Raw genomic sequence first — 17,318 nt, forward strand, 5'->3', positions numbered from 1 at the left:
ATTCCACCCCATATCGTCCCAAGGCGAATGGAGCAGTCGAAGTAGCCAACAAGAATATCAAGAAGATGCTGCGGAAGATGGTGGAAGGATCCAGACAATGGCACGAGAAATTACCCTTTGCCTTGTTGGGTTACCGCACTACCATCCGGACTTCCATAGGCACAACTCCTTATTTGTTGGTGTATGGAACTGAGGCCGTGATACCAGCGGAGGTCGAAATTCCGTCCCTCCGAATTGCCACTGAAGCCGGGATTGATGACGATGAATGGGTCAAAGCTCGATTGGAACAGTTGAGCCTGATATATGAGAAAAGATTGGCAGCAGTGTGCCATGGTCAGCTGTACCAGAAGAGAATGGCAAGAGCGTATAATAAGAAGGTGCGCCCCAGGAAGTTTGAAGTAGGGCAGTTGGTATTAAAGAAGATCCTCCCACATCAGGTCGAGGCAAAAGGCAAATTCGCCCCAAATTGGCAAGAGCCTTATATCGTGACCAGAGTATTGTCCAATGGTGCTTTGTGTTTGACAGATGTCGAAGGTAGATGTGTCGACATGGCTATCAATTCAGATGCGGTCAAGAGATATTATGCGTAATTTCTTTAATTATGGCAATTTTTTGGTTTATTTGTTTGTATTTGGCATTTATTGGATAATGAGATGACGGAGGCAATTCTTTCTTCTACCCAAACACTGTTTAACCCTTGCTTCCCCCTTTGAGCCTTAAGTTATTCTTTCATACCCCTCTTTTGGAATCAATAATGGGAAAGACATGAAAAAAAAATGAAAAGAAGGAAAAGAAAAAAAGAAGAAGATAAAATCACAAGAAATACAAAACCGTGGGAACTACGTTTGACCTGATTCCTCGAAGAGGATACGTAGGCGCCTCACGGCTCGGTCATAGTGTGCATTATAATGAATATAGGATGCATAATGTACATAGTGTGCACAATATGGCACAATGTGCGTAACGCACATAGCTCAACATAAGTGTAAAAATAAATTCCCCAAGCAAGAAAACTGGGGCAGAGGTTATGTTTTAAGTTCCAACAAAGGTTTGATTCCAAAAGTTGTAGCACATCACCCTTCAAATTGTTTTCATTTTTTTATAGCCTTTCTTTAACCCCACACCAAAACCAACATCAACATCCAAAAGACCTCCCGATCAATGTTCGAGAGATGCCAAGTCCGGCGAATAAGGCCGAGAATAATACACTGATCCCCAGCAAAGAAGAGGATCGTAAGACTGGAAATGAATTGATGGTCAAGGGAATCTCCAGAAAGGAGGGTCATATCTACAACACCCCGATTTCCCGAAAGAAATAAAATGAGAGAGTCTTATCGGTGAAGACCTTCACAGGCACCGAGAGGCGATGTAAGATGAGGGATATGAAATGAGAGAGTCTTATTGGTGAAAACCTTCACAGGCACCATAAGGCGCCGGGAGATGAGAGAAACGAGAGAGTCTCATTAGTGAAAACCCCTCGAAGGGCACTATGAGGCGACAAGATAGATCAATAAAAAGCGACCACATTCGCAACGAGATGGACAACCATTTATCATCCCCAGCAAGTCAGACCATCGGGCAAAGCGATTGATACAAATAGACTGGGTCGGGAATCTATGGTGCACGTCATGATCACGGGGACCAGTCGTATCCTCCAGATAAGTTCTTTTGAGTTTCTTCTCCCACCAAAAGATTCGTTCAGAAAGATTTTCTCCTTTTTCTAGCTTTTATTTCTTTTCCTAAAATGTGTCTTGAAAGGATTTTTCAAAGCTTACTACCAGAAACCGGAGGGGAATTCATCCAATGCAGGATAATACAAACAGTCCTAAAAAGCCGGTCCCAGGCAATGCAGTGATCATACCCGACACTGTCGGAGGAAGTAAGCTCATAAAGGGAGTGGTTTCAGGAGTTAAAAGCAGACTCCCGCAGCATGTGCTTAAAGAGAAAGCAGAAAAGGGGATAGATTGAAAACCAATCCCCAGCAGGCTAGAGACCCCCCCCCCCCAGCAGGCAACTCCGCCCGTTAATCGATTATGGGGACATAGAGCAAGAAAAGGGGATGAGAGAAAAATTGCTCGCCGGAAAGGCACCCTCTACCACCACGATTAAAACTGACTAAATCCTTTTGTCTGCTGCAGGAAAACAAAGGATTGATGATGGCAGCAAGATGCAACGCCATGGAAGTCACCAAAAACCGGGGCAGAAAATTTCTGCCAATTGTCGAAAATTTTCTCGGAAGAACGGGGGAACAATCGCCAATACATTTAAGTTCTAGGTCGCCCACCAGTATAATGCGGGAATACTTTTAAAGTTCTAGGTCGCCCACCAGTATAATGCGGGAATACATTTAAGTTCTAGGTCGCCCACCAGTATAATGCGGGAATACTTTTAAGTTCTAGGTCGCCCACCAGTATAATGCGGGAATACATTTTAAGTTCTAGGTCGCCCACCAGTATAATGCGGGAATACTTTTAAGTTCTAGGTCGCCCACCAGTATAATGCGGGAATACTTTTAAGTTCTAGGTCGCCCACCAGTATAATGCGGGAATACTTTTAAGTTCTAGGTCGCCCACCAGTATAATGCGGGAATACATTTAAGTTCTAGGTCGCCCACCAGTATAATGCGGGAATACTTTTAAGTTCTAGGTCGCCCACCAGTATAATGCGGGAATACTTTTAAGTTCTAGGTCGCCCACCAGTATAATGCGGGAATACTTTTAAGCTCTAGGTCGCCCACCAGTATAATGCGGGAATACTTTTAAGTTCTAGGTCGCCCACCAGTATAATGCGGGAATACATTTAAGTTCTAGGTCGCCCACCAGTATAATGCGGGAATACATTTAAGTTCTAGGTCGCCCACCAGTATAATGCGGGAATACTTTTAAGTTCTAGGTCGCCCACCAGTATAATGCGGGAATACATTTTAAGTTCTAGGTCGCCCACCAGTATAATGCGGGAATACTTTTAAGTTCTAGGTCGCCCACCAGTATAATGCGGGAATACTTTTAAAGTTCTAGGTCGCCCACCAGTATAATGCGGGAATACATTTAAGTTCTAGGTCGCCCACCAGTATAATGCGGGAATACTTTTAAGTTCTAGGTCGCCCACCAGTATAATGCGGGAATACATTTAAGTTCTAGGTCGCCCACCAGTATAATGCGGGAATACATTTAAGTTCTAGGTCGCCCACCAGTATAATGCGGGAATACATTTAAGTTCTAGGTCGCCCACCAGTATAATGCGGGAATACATTTAAGTTCTAGGTCGCCCACCAGTATAATGCGGGAATATTTTTAAGTTCTAGGTCGCCCACCAGTATAATGCGGGAATACATTTAAGTTCTAGGTCGCCCACCAGTATAATGCGGGAGTACATTTAAGTTCTAGGTCGCCCACCAGTATAATGCGGGAATACATTTAAGTTCTAGGTCGCCCACCAGTATAATGCGGGAATACTTTTAAGTTCTAGGTCGCCCACCAGTATAATGCGGGAATACATTCAGCTCTAGATTTTGGAATCAGTCACCCCACCTGAAGACGGAAGGGTACAACAGAGATCCCCAAACAGGAAACAATAAAACCCCCAGCACCAAGAAGTAGAAGGCTGCAAAGGCAAGCGCGCGATTCAAAAGGAAGAAGGAACGCGTCTCAAAAGAAGCAGTTTGAGAACGTTGTGGCATGCCCAACATAACAATTCTGATGAAAAGCCATACCACTGAAGAAACCATTGAAAGATTTAAAGAAGAAAGCCATGTTCCCAGCAAACCAAGCAAAGTGATGAGAACTGACATTCAGAAAAGTTGAAGGACCGGCATCATCTCCAAAGTTCACAAAATAAGGGCATCAGAGGAAAGCGTTAGCCGACAAGAAAGCAAGGCAACAAGAACAAGTTGAAGATGGATATGATCTCACACTCTAGCTTAGCTTCTTGTTTTTCCTTTCAAGAATTATGTAACAAGAAGATCAGCGAGCGGTAGCATCCTACAGCAGCATGTAACAGCGCACAACAGCAGCAAGCACTACAGTCCCACAGTAGTCCCAGCTACCAAATTTCCCGAACTACATTGACCTGATTCCTGTTCAGCCCAGGATATGTAGGAAACCTCTGAAGCAAAGGTTCGGTCAAATCTTTTTCAAAAACGCTTCACACGGAGTACTCGGACGAGCAAAAATCGCCCGCTTTATCTTTGCGCGAAAACCCTTCGTGTCCTCGTGCAAAGAGGGGCAGCTGTAAGCACGTGATTTTTGCTTTACCAGCAATCGCTCCAAAAGAAAATAAAAATAGTGACAAATGACTGCGCTATACAATGTTTCGAGTTTTCCGTGACATGTGTTGTTAATCATTTGCGGGTCTGTCCATTTTGCATCTAATCTTACCGATCAAAACACAAAGCATGTATGTCAGGGTAATTAAAATCATAATTCGGTCGTTAAAAAAAATCCACAAAAATATGAAATGCATCTAGGTGGTGATTTAAACCTACTTGAATATTTCAATATGTGAGCGATAACTGTGTCAAAGGTTTAAATTAATTATTGTTTTAATGTCATTTTTTTTATTTATTTCTATTTATTTAATTTTAAAATTAGGAAAAGGAACAAAAAGAAAAGAGTGCAAGATTAACCGGACTTGGGCCTATTTGTTTTGAATATTCTGAGCCCAAAAGCAGCCCAAATCAGCAGCCCAAGCGACCCATTCCCCAGGCCATCAAAACGACGTAGTTCAACACCAAAACTACGTCGTTTCAGGGATGATTAATCTGAGCCGTTCATTTCCAGTGATCCGATGGCCCTTATTAGCCCTCGTGACCCGACCCACTCCCATTTTAACCGACCCCCTACTTAACCAAAACGGCACCGTATTGATAAGCCTCCCCAATCCTGACCATCAATTGTGATCAATCCAACGGCCAGGATTGAGTCACCCTCCCCGTATATAAACCTGACCCCTTACCCCACGCCCCAAGCCACACCCCCCTTCAGCCACTGTTCACCATCTTCCCCAGGACCCCTTTCCTCTCAAACCCCTAGCAGCCTAGGTTTTTCCCCCATGAGCCCGGTAACTACAGTTCCGATGACCACCAAAATAACATCCCCGATGCACCCAGCCACCCTGAACATAAATCCGTTAACCGCTCACCTCGAATCAACCCGTAGCTTCTCGAATCTTCAAACGAAGATTCGAGCAAAAACTAGATCTACACCGATTGACCCCAAACTCACACCACAGCCCCTCCTGACCTCCCTCACCCCCTGAGTGGCTTTGGTTCCGTTCGAATCTGACTGGAATTGAACGGTTCCCAAATCGAACCTCAAGAGCCCTAGGATTCAGATCTATGGGTTTTGTTCGAATCAGTGGCAGGATCAGGGTCTAGCAAACTTTTACCAAAGTGTTCTCAGTTGAGAACACTTCGGTTAAATTCCATTAGACCCCAAATAACCTGGCCCAAGTTCGAGCTTGTGTCGATCTTAGTTTCATTCCCCTGAGGTATTTTTCTTTTTTCTTTTGTCCTCCTAAAATCTATCTGTCGTTCATGTTCTGGTTTGTTTTGTTTTGTGACTCATCTGTCCATGTTTGTGTCCGTTTTAAGTTAATGATGAGTTTGTTTGTTGGTTTTATTGGTTTTTTGCTGTATATTATAGTTTGTGTAGTCATCTAAATAAGTGTCGTCAACTGGATTCACTTGAAAGATTGAAAAATCAGGAGTCTACATTTCAGTACGATTACTGTGCCTGTTTCTTTTATTTTATGATGTTGTTTGTAAGCCTGATATAGGAGCACGTCGATTATAGTTTACACCCTTGACTGCATATTGGATCAATTGGTTGTGAGTTGGTCAGGCCTGGCTCCCAATGTGGCCAACTCATACCATTTGATTGGCACCCCTGTTTGCTTAAAGTTTGAATCATTGCTTGAACTCAGGCAGAGAATTGGCAATTAGCTTTAGGGATCTAACAAATCAGCCTGAAAGCAGTTTGAGTTTAATTAGCTAGTATTCAGGTATTGGCTGAAATCAGAAAGGTTTATATACTAACTATTAAGAGTTAGGGTAATACAGTAATATGCAAGGTATAAGGGTAATCTTGGCATAAGACAGGGTCTGATTAGGGGATAATTTCAGAATATGTCAAGTGGTAATTAAAATATGATTAACCTAGTGACAATGGGGAACAAAACATGAGGGCATGGGTTTAAAAGGAATACTAAAATAAGCCCATAATCCTGGATTAAAGAATAAACCAGGCGTGGGGAGCAAATGGCTGGCATCAAGAGATGCTCAAGCATGGGTTTAACAGGGTATGGGCAGGCTGCAAGTTGCAGCATGAGGGCAGCCTAGCTGCACCGAGTCATTTGGCTTATAAATAGGCCATTTGAGAACTTAAAAGGGGTGGACTTTGGAGTCTTCAGAAAAGAAAAACAAAACAAAAGGCTGAAAGAGAAAAAACTTTAGTCTGAAAAGAGGTCTAGTGAGTCCCAAATCACAACAGTATAAACACAAGGTAGTTTTCAATAGACATTGTAACCAAACACTGCCTGAAGGTTGTATAAGAGTGCATATTGGTCAAGCTGTCCTGGCCAAGTTCTGTTGTTTGCATTGACTGAGTTGTTTGTTGTTGAACTGTTGGTTTTACTGCATTTGAACCCTCAGTTACTGCTGTTATTTCCTTACTCTTTCCTGGGATTACTGGCTTGGTACTCGACTATCTGCTAGTCCTTGTATTCTGGGAGACATTGTTGGTTGTCTGTGGCTGTGGAAAACACTTGGTTTAGTTGGTTGTTGCTGTGTTGTTGCTGTGTGTCTGCTGCTGCTGTATTCGTTGCATACTACTCAACTGATCACTCTCCTTCTTCCTTTCCTTTCCTTACCAGGTACACAATTGATACCACCAATGTAACTGAGAGTTTGAGCATGAATGCAAAAGAGATGACCTGCAGATTGTTTTTATATATACATGGACTGTTGTATTAAATGTCATGCAGTATGTAATAGTTACATTTTCGTTTGGATAACAGAAGTAGCCTACATGCTTAGTATATCAATGTAGGTAAGTGAATGCTAGTCATATACATATGCTGTTAAGTGAAAATATTTCCATTGCAATAAGTTGTATTTTAAACTTAGTCTGATGATGTAGTATATTCTCTAACGTAGGTCAAATAGGAAAACTATCCATTTTAATTAAGGTACTTTCCTCTTTTGTCAGATTGTCACATATAAATTGATAAACTCATTTATAGAACAAAGAACCCGTTCAGGGCCTCAACCTCATGAAGGTCGAGCCCAAATCGAAGCAAACCAAGTAGGCCCGCATCGAACAAGCAGTGGCCCAGGTCTGGCCTATCACGCATGGGTTGGATTTGGGCCCATGATTATTTGTTCGGCCGACTATGCACGCAGCTTCGGTCCTGATATTTTTTTTAGCATTTCCGAATTCCGTTACAAACAACTTGCAAGCAAGTAATTAATTAGGATTATCTACTGATTTCAATTGATAGAGACAAACACGACAAGAAACGTAGCTGCTATAGGACATCCTTTTAAAATAAGAACGAGACGAGCCTCGATGAAAATAAACAAAACGCGCAGATGCGGGGCCCTTGTTAAATGTATATTATTGAAGCATTTAGTTTCCAGGACGGGTTGTTTAGCAAACCTCACAACCCTCCTAAAATAACAATACGTTAGCCTCTTTAGGATACGCTTTAATAAACCTTACTTGCTTAAACTCGGGTGCACATTTATGTGACCCAAATCCAAATCTCGACGGATTCGAAATGTATTTCTAATCACGGGTACATTGATTGTGACGTGGTTCGAGAGGCATGTCCATGACGTCGCGAATTCCTTTTAAAAGTAGAACGAGACGAGCCTCGTCAAACAAAAATATACACAGCCTCGGGGCCCTCTAACTGTATATATATTAAAACACTTAGAATTCGGGACAGGCCGTTTAGCGAATTTTTCGGCCTTACCCAAAACAACAATACGCTAGTTGCTTTAGGCACGTCTTAATAATTTATTCTCCTTAATTCTGGTGCACATTCATGTGACCCAAATCCAAATCTCAACCGAGTCGAAATATGTCAACAACCACGGGTGCATTGATGTAACGTGGTTCGAGATATGTTTTCACGACGTTGCAATTCTTGATAAAATAACAGTAAAAGACAAAAGCGGTTTAAAAGTTAAAATTTGCATATGGTTCATAATTGTATAAAAAATCAGATAAATAAGCCGAATATAACAGTTGAGCGACCGTGCTAGAACCACGGAACTCGGGAATGCCTAACACCTTCTCCCGGGTTAACAGAATTCCTTATCCAGATTTCTGGTACGCAGACTGTAATATAGAGTCATTATTTTCCTCGATTCGGGATTAAAATTGGTGACTTGGGACACCCTAAATCTCCCAAGTGGCGACTTTGAAATAATTAAACCAATCCCGTTTCGATTGTCCTTTAATTGGAAAAAACTCCCCTGCACCCTCCCGGGTGCGGAAAGGAGGTGTGACAGCGACCCATCTTTCTTTCTTACAAACAAGAACGGTGCACCCCACAGTGACACACTCGGCCGGATTTTCTTCTTGATTTATAGTACCATGTTCGATCAAATCTTTAGGCGAGGCAGAAGGAGAGCTCACAACCATAAACTTTTTGGGAGTCGACGTTTTGTGACTCCGATGAGAACTAGTACTCGACTGGGTCAGAAAAATAGGTGGTTGTGACTCTTATTCTTATTTTTGTTTGGACTGGTCGGAATGGGGGGTGTTGGCTCTAATACTGGTGCTTCAAGCCTAAATATTCCAAAACTCTAAAAATACGCTTTCGATCCAAAAAGTCTACCAAACCTCGTCCGAATGACCTGAAATTTTGCACACACGTCACATTCAACACTAAGGAGCTACTTCAACTTCTGGAATTCCATTCTGACCCTCGGATCAAAATCTCACTATCGAACCGGAAACTTCAAAATTCGACCTTTCGGCATTTCAAGCCTAAATTAGCTACAGGCCCTCGGCCTCATATCAATCAAGCCATCTCGTAGCGTACATATCTCAGGCTAATCAGTATCAAATTTTTCCTCGGGAGTCGGAATGGAATTCCGAGAGTTGTTGTAGCTTCGTTAGGTGATTTGGGATATGTGTGCAAAATTTCAGGTCATTCGGACGTGGTTTGGTTGAGTTTTTTATCGAATGCGTGTTGCCTTTTCCCCTCGAATAGGCCTCAACTCGCGTCGAATCTATCCAAAATCAGAATCACAACGTCAAAATATGCTAAGGGAACGAAGCCCATGCAAAAATAATCAAGTTATAGCATAAATCCCGAAATTAACCAAAACCCGACCCCCGAGCCCACTTCTCGGAATTCGATAAAATTTATATCAATAGATTCCTCATCTCCCCACGAGTTCATACCTATCAAAAGTTCCAAAATCCGACCACAAATGGCCCCTCAAATCCTCAAGTATAGGTCTCCAATACCAAGCCCTAGTTTCCCCAATGGGTAGATGGATTATTACCATTAGCTAACATTTCCGAAGGATAATGCAAATGTGGTAACAGTTCTCCTTGTGAGTCACCCCAATGGTGTCGTAAGGGGCCCCTCTAGGAGTTTGTACACTCCAGTGAGCACGGGTACCCATTGTGATGTGAGATTGAGCCCGAAAGGCTGGTATTGTTCTATGTGATTGCCCGAGGGGCTAGTTTTGTTCTGAGATGTTGCCCGAGGGGCGGATTTGTTGATATTGTGCTCGAGGGGCGAACCTTTATGTGTTTACTTTTGATAATTGACTGTCAATTACCTGCTTAATTATTGAAAAAGGCTTTTCATGAAACTACGTTTGAGTTAAAGAATTTCACATATCTTTCACTGGTTTTGAGAACGGGCCTATACTTGATGATTTGAGGGGCCATTTGTGGTCGTATTTTGGAACTTTTGATAGGTATGAACTCGTGGGGAGATGATAAAACTAATATTCACCATTGATCATAAAACTAATATTAAAACTATATTGAAATAAAAGCTCCTTAGATTAAAAAGAAACATAATTAAAGTAAATATGTCCAACATAAAAGTCTAATTGAGAAATATTACTCCTAAACTAGGACTGAGAAGTGGAGGAATGCAGTGACACAGTCCCCTAATATTGAGATTATTCCCCCGCCTTCGACAAGTACACCGAAGGGGGCAGGGAACGAGAATACCGAAACTAATCAGAGCACCTCGAACGACGAGTTTGGGGCCATGAAAATAGGTCACTCCCCCCTCTGCCATCTTATTCCGAGGAGGCAATAAAGGACACTCAAGCTCTACGAATGCCCGACCCGAGCAAGGTCACAATTACCCCTTCTTGAATCATTCTTTCTATTTCCCTTTTCAAAGAGCGACAATCTTCAATGTTATGCCCTTGGACATTAGAGTGGTACTTGCATCGTACAGCAGGATCAAAGCCTTTTGCATATGGGTCTGGAGTATAGCCCAGGAGCGGCTCAATTAGGCCAGAATGCTTTAACTTTTCCTACAAGCTTGTATAGGATTCTCCGATGGGTGTGAAAGCATTTTCTTTTTTCAGTAGTCTTTTCATTTTAAACTCGCGGGCAGGTGGTTGATATGTCTGAGGGGGAGGGTGAGACATTTGTGGAAGTGATGTGGGTCATCGCGGGCCTCGGGGATGTGGAGCATATGGTGTTGCATTGTGGACGGGGTATCGGGGAAGTGATGTACGATTTTGGGGGTTCTGTGGAGAGAAGTAGCAGTGGGGAGGATTACAAGGATATTCGCGGGGTCGATATTGAGGCTGAAAGCGTTTAGCAAGAATGACCACTGGATCCTGTCATTGGCGGGGCTCATCAACATCTTTTCTATAAATGGGAGGACTGTCCCGAGCAACTTGTTCGTTCCATCTGAGCCAAAAATCCCTAAAACTTTCCTTGGGTTTCTTTTCCATCTGAGATAAGGAGGAGTGGTCTGGGACAATGTCTATATTGTACTGAAAGTGTCGCACAAAATCTTGAGCCATGTCGCCCAATATATGCCACTTACCGACATCTTGACGATTATGCCATTCCAAAGCTGCCCCAGTCAAGCTCTTACTGAAATACGCCATCAATAAATCATCTTTCTCGCCAACACTTCTCATTTCATTGCAATAACCCCTCAGATGGGCTACCGGATCTCCACCCCCATCATACAAGTTAAACTTTGGCACTTTAAACCCCGCGGGCAGGCGAACGTCGGGGAACATACACAACTCTTTGTAAGACATGCTAACCTGGTCTCCCATCCCTTGCATGTTCTTTAAATATTGTTCTATGCTTTTCAGCTTACCGGATATCTCATCTCGCCCTTCTTTTCCTGTAACCTTTCCATTTTCAGCATGAAGCTCATCCCGAGGGCTCTTCATGTATGAGTCAGGAACCTTGTGTGAAACCTTTGAGGGGTAATATTAGGCATCATGAGCTTTGAGTGGGTATTCATTGTTGGGAATAACGGATATGACAGGACGACAATTTTGGGGAGAGGTAATTGGAGGATGAGTGATAGAGCTACTGGGTGGTTGGGAAAGCTGTGATAAACGGGTGGATCTGGAGAGTACGGGGAATCATCCGGCACTATGACCGGAGTTTGGGTAAGGGTATCATCTAAGCAGCCAGGTGGTGGCGAGGGTGGTGCTTTCCCAGTCATCCAGGTCTGATACATGTCTGTCATGTGTTGTCTTAACATCCTTACCTCATCAGCCAAACCAGTGTCCTGTTCAACCAACTGCTTTCGGGCACCGGTATCAACCAACCCAATCTTGTTGTTTTCTGCCATTGCCTTTTGACTTTATGTTATGGAGAGGAGTTACTACTTCGAGAACCACAAACCAGCCACCTTTTTGCTATGAAGATATCAAAAGGAACAAAATGGGGGTATCCCATTAGCGTTAGGGCATTCAACAGCAAAAATATCACATTACGTGTAATGCACCTAGCAACAATTAATGGTTCTAGAATGACTTCGAGGGTCATAAGGTCACTTGGCATCATCCCAGTTTGTCCATTTGAATCTTCTCTTTTCTATTCTTTCCTCGCACTTCTTAGCTTGCTCGCTTTCTTTCCCCTTTATTCTTTCTGATTATCGCTCTTTTCTTTCCTCTCATTTCTTACCTCTCATAATTTCACCATCATTTTCTTCTTCTTCTTTTTTCTTTTTTTTTCTTTTCTTTTAATAATAAAAAAATGATTCCATCGAACCCTATGTAGGTTGTCTACGTATCATGACCCTGCATGAATCAGATCTTTGCGTAGTTCTGGAAGATCAGGAATAAAAGAAACAAACTGACGTTCTCTTTTTCTTTTTCTTTTTCTTTTCTTTTTACCTTAGTGACTACTCTGATGAGAAAAGAGAAATAAAAGAAGCAAATCTTTTTTTGAATTTTCTAGACTCCGTGTTCTTTGACCTATCCTAAACTCAAGCTTAACGAGCATATATTTTTTTTTTGGAAACAAACACTCTATGGGAAATTATTAAGGAAAAATCCTACAAGAGAAGAATATTCTTTGATTCTTTTTTTCTGAAATGAAGTCCAAACAACAAATAAAAATATTTCGAATTTTCATTTGATATCCCTGAAGAAAGACTTCGAAACGAGCAATGAACAAAATAAAAAATATTTTTTTTGAATTTCGGTTTTGATTACCTAAGAAAGAAACTTTAAAGATAAAGATAAAGTACGTTTTTTTTACTTCTAGAGTTAGTATTCTAAAGAAAACATAAAAACGCAAAATCTTTTTTGAATTTTGACTTATTACACATCTTTTTTTTCAATAGAAAATAGGCAACACAATACCAAGAGAATCGACATTACTGTACAAAGCTAGAAGTTAAAGACGACATAAAAAAGAACAACATACTCAAAGCATAAAAAAGAAAAGAAAATCTCCTTTTAATCCACTCCTGGATGAGCGATCCTGACTAGATGGTCCTGGGGCTCTGTCATGCTCAAACTCCGATAAGTAAATCCACACTTGTATGAGAAAATTAGACTAATAAAATTAAAGACCTAAAACACTATGTGAGACAATAACCTTTCCTGTTGGACACATGCAAGACATGATTGTGACTATTTTTCTAAAATTAACCTATGTGGCTAAAACTGGCTAAAATGCAAGATTTGGCTAGGACCCCGCGAAGCTAAGAACCTAAACTCACTAGGAAGATCGGACCCTATGCGGGTTGCCTACGTATCACGCCCCAAAATACGAGAATCAGGTATGCGTAGTTCGGGCAGATTGGATACGGGCGAGAATTAAAAAAAATTAATTTAGAGAAAATATATTTTTTTGTTTTTTTTTTTGAAAAATGAGGGGAAAGTGCAAAATCTCCTTTTTTGGGTCTTCATTTTTTTTTAACAAAAACGTGACAGAAAACATAATCGGGCCCTACTTGCTTTATTTTTCACACTTCACCCTCTCTTTTTTCCTTTTTTTCTTTTTCATTTGCCCTCAACTATCATTGGTCTGCCAAATGACCCTTTTACCCTTGAAGATTGCAGCATGTAGCACATTAGGATGCATCAGGATGGTCTTTTATTTTTGGGTACACCTGTCCTAAACCAGAAGTTCTGGGTTCTTGTCTCCAGCAGAGTCGCCAGAGCTGTCACACCTCCTTTTTCTTACACCCCCGGAAGGGGTATAAGGGAGTTTTTTCCAACTTAAAGTGACAATCGAAATGGAATTTATTCATTTAATGATTCAGAGTCACCACTTGGAATAATTTATGGTGTCCCAAGTCATCGGTTCAAATCCCGAATCGAGGAAAAGATTGACTTTGTTTTACAGTCTGCGAACACAGAAATCTGGGTAACGAATGTTGTTAACCCGGGAGAAGGTATTAGGCATTCCCGGATTCTGTGGTTCTAGCACGGTCGCTCAACTGTTATATTTGGCCTATTTACTTGATTTTGATACATGTTTTAACCTATGGTTCAATTTTAACTTTATAACCGTTTTTATTTAAATATTTTTAGAAAGATTCAACGTCATCTAAAACACATCTTGAACCACGTCACATAAATGCACCCGCGGTCTATGACACATTTTATTTAACATTGTTGAGATTTGGATTTGAGTCATATAAAATGCACACCCGAATTTAAGAAAGTAATTTTTAAAAATAGCGCGCCTAAAGCAACTACGTAGTTTATTTTTAATAGATAAACTATAATATTTGTGAGGGCCCTGAATGATTAAATTATGGATGGCGCACCTTGAACTATACGAACCTAAATTAAATTAGCGGCTCGTTAACACCACCAAGAGAAGAGCCATATTATCTCAATATGCGAAAATAGAGCTAACAACAAGGAAACAAGGCCATGTTCACTGTGATTAAACAAGCATGCATATCAACCAAATTAAATATTCCAAACTCTAACTTTTCCCTTTCATGTTTACTGAAGAGTCAAGACAATGATGCGCAAACCAAATCAAATTCAATGGGCCAGCGCAGCTAAGCAACAAATTGTCAAAGAATTGCTTTCTAGTTTGGGTGATAGAGAGAAATACTGCTACCAACTAGACAACACTAGACCTTCACTTTTGACTCACATCCCACTCCCTTAAGTATTCATGAAATCCCAAAGTACTATCTTATAAGCAGTAAAACGGAAACAAGCAAAATTAAACAAAAAATTCAAAGAACCATGAAACCAGATCCAGCAATTAGAAAGATAAGTAAAGTTAGAGTGTGACCTTTTAATAGAAACAATTCCTTTCTAAATATTGAATTAGTACAGAACCTCAGCACAAGCTCATCCAGCAATAGCAAAACACGGTTGAACCTTGATCGGATCTCGACGAACTTGACGAACGGAGCTCAACTCCGAACAACTCAACGAACGGACTTCAAATTGGACTCTATGAGGTTGAAGAAGAGGAGCGTCGATGGGGGAGGTGTTTTGGGTGTTCAGCGACTGAGGAAGATCAGTCCATGGTGGGGAGGGATCTTGGAAGGTTGCAGGTCGTGAAGGTCACAAGGCTGTCGACGTTGGAGAGAACCGGCGGGGGAGGCGATTGAAGAAAACGATGACGGGGGTGGGGTGGTCGTGTATTGCGGCTGCCTGTATATGTCCAGGTCTTAGGCTCCGCATTTGTTCTAAGAAGGAGCTGTTGTTTCTTTTTCTTCCCTAGGTCTAATTTTTATTGTATTTTTGCTGGTTCAACATTGAACAATGAAGGAGAAGTTGATGGGGTGTGTTGACAATGGAGTACAGGGAGGGGGTCATCTTGTTGTTCAGCCGCCTGATTTTTCAGTGTCTCCCTTTTTAGGCGTTCTTTCTCTCTTTCTTTTAGCTGATAGGCATTACATAGGTCTAGGTCTAATGTGTATTCTTTGTGTATTTTGCCAATTAGTCCTTAGGGTTTTTTATTTATTTTTTATTCCCAAGAAGAGTCTAGAAGGGTCCCTAGGATTAGCTTAATGGGTATTGATATTGACCTTAAGAAATGGGCTAGAAACTTGGGCCTTTATAACTAAATATACTTAAAATTAGCTTAATTAACTAAAAATATTATCAAAAATATTAATTAGCTCTACTTAAGCAAAAATAATTGTTAAAATAAGACTGACCATTAAAACAAAACTATTTTTTGGTATTTTTCTCAAGATTAAAAATAACTACAAAACATTAATAAACCTATTTTTTGTAATTTTCGTTTTCTTGTAATAAAATAGAGTAAAAGAGTGAAAATAAGTTGTACTAGCTGTATTAGGCCTAAATTAAATATTTACGTGCTAAAATATGAAAAATCTTAGGGAAGGTCAAAAATCATAAGTCTACAATCAATAAAAACAATCACAAAGGAATCCAAATAAGGTTTGAACACCCGGTTCATCAAATCCATGAATACTGTTGGGGCATTTGTCAGCCCGAATGACATCACTAGAAACTCATAATGCCCGAACTGAGTCTGAAAAGCTGTCTTAGGGACATCGGATGCCCTAATATCAATTGATGGTAGTCAGACCTCAAATCGATCTTCGAAAACACCTTGGCACCCTGAAGTTGATCAAATATGTCGTCAATCCTCGGTAATGGATATTTGTTCTTGATGGTGACTTTGTTCAACTACGGTAATCTATGCACATCCTCATTGATCCATCATTTTTCTTTACATAGACAACACAAGCGCACCCCAAGGTGAGATACTAGGTCTAATAAAGCTCTTATCAAGCAAATCTTGCAACTTCTCCTTCAACTCTTTCAACTTTGGCGGGGCCATACGATATGGCAGAATAGAAACAGGCTGAGTGCCCGGAACCAAATTAATACAGAAGTCAATATCCCTGTTGGGTGGCATCCTCGGCAGATCTGCAAGAAATACCTCTGGAAACTCTCGAACAACTGGTACCGAATCCATGGAAGGAACCTTCGCACTAGAGTCGTGGACATAAGCCAAATAATCTAGACACCCCTTCTCGAACATACGTCGAGCCTTCATATAATAGATAACCCTATTGGTAGAATGACCAGGAGTCCCCCTCCACTCTAATCAAGGCAACCTCGACAAGGCTAAGGTCACTGTCTTGGCGTGGCAATCCAATACAGCATGATAAGGTGACAGCCAATCCATCCCTAAAATGACATCAAAATCGACCATATCGAGGAGTAGGAGATCTACACTAGTCTCAAGACCCCCAATAATAACCACATACAAACGATAGACACGATCTACAACAATAGAATCCCCTACAGGTGTGGACATACATGAGCACTTAAGGAATCATGGAGGCACAACCAAATACGTAGCAAAATAAGATGACATATAGGAGTATGTAGACCCTAGATCAAATAGAACTGAAGCATCTCTACTGCAAACTGAAACGGTACCTGTGATAACAACATTACATGACTTAGTGTCAGGCCTGGCTGCAAAAGCATAACATCGGGGTTGGGCCCCACCACTCTGAACCATATCTCTAGGATGGCCTCCTACTAGCTAGCCTCTACCTCTAGCGGCCTGACCTCTACTTCTAGCCTAACCTCAACCTCTAGCGGCTTGACCTCTACTTCTGGCTATCTAACCCCTACCTCTAGCTGGCTGAGCGGGTGCTAACGCACCTAGTGCTGGAATCATGGCACGAGAACTCTACTGCTATGGTGGAACGCCCAATAATCTCAGACAGGTCCTCCTGATATGCCCATAACTACTACTCTCGAAACATCCATCCTAATAATGTGGTCGTGGAAACTGAGACTTACCCGGATGGGCCGGTTGAACACGGTAATAACTCTGAATAGGAAGTGCACTAATAGGAGCTGGTGGTGCATTGTA

General features: G+C 41.4%; 1 long non-coding RNA gene across 1 annotated transcript; it reads right to left on the reverse strand.

Moving 5' to 3' along the window:
* Positions 1–6,431: 6,431 nt before the first annotated feature.
* Positions 6,432–15,607, reverse strand: LOC142166291 (uncharacterized). Its single transcript, XR_012696568.1, has 2 exons — positions 14,736–15,607; positions 6,432–6,930 (listed from the first exon to the last, which is right to left on the reverse strand). It is a non-coding gene; the product is annotated as an uncharacterized LOC142166291 (long non-coding RNA).
* Positions 15,608–17,318: the final 1,711 nt, after the last annotated feature.

The sequence above is a fragment of the Nicotiana tabacum genome, chromosome 11 (assembly GCF_000715075.1).
Source record: "Nicotiana tabacum cultivar K326 chromosome 11, ASM71507v2, whole genome shotgun sequence".
Classification (NCBI taxonomy): Eukaryota; Viridiplantae; Streptophyta; class Magnoliopsida; order Solanales; family Solanaceae; genus Nicotiana; species Nicotiana tabacum.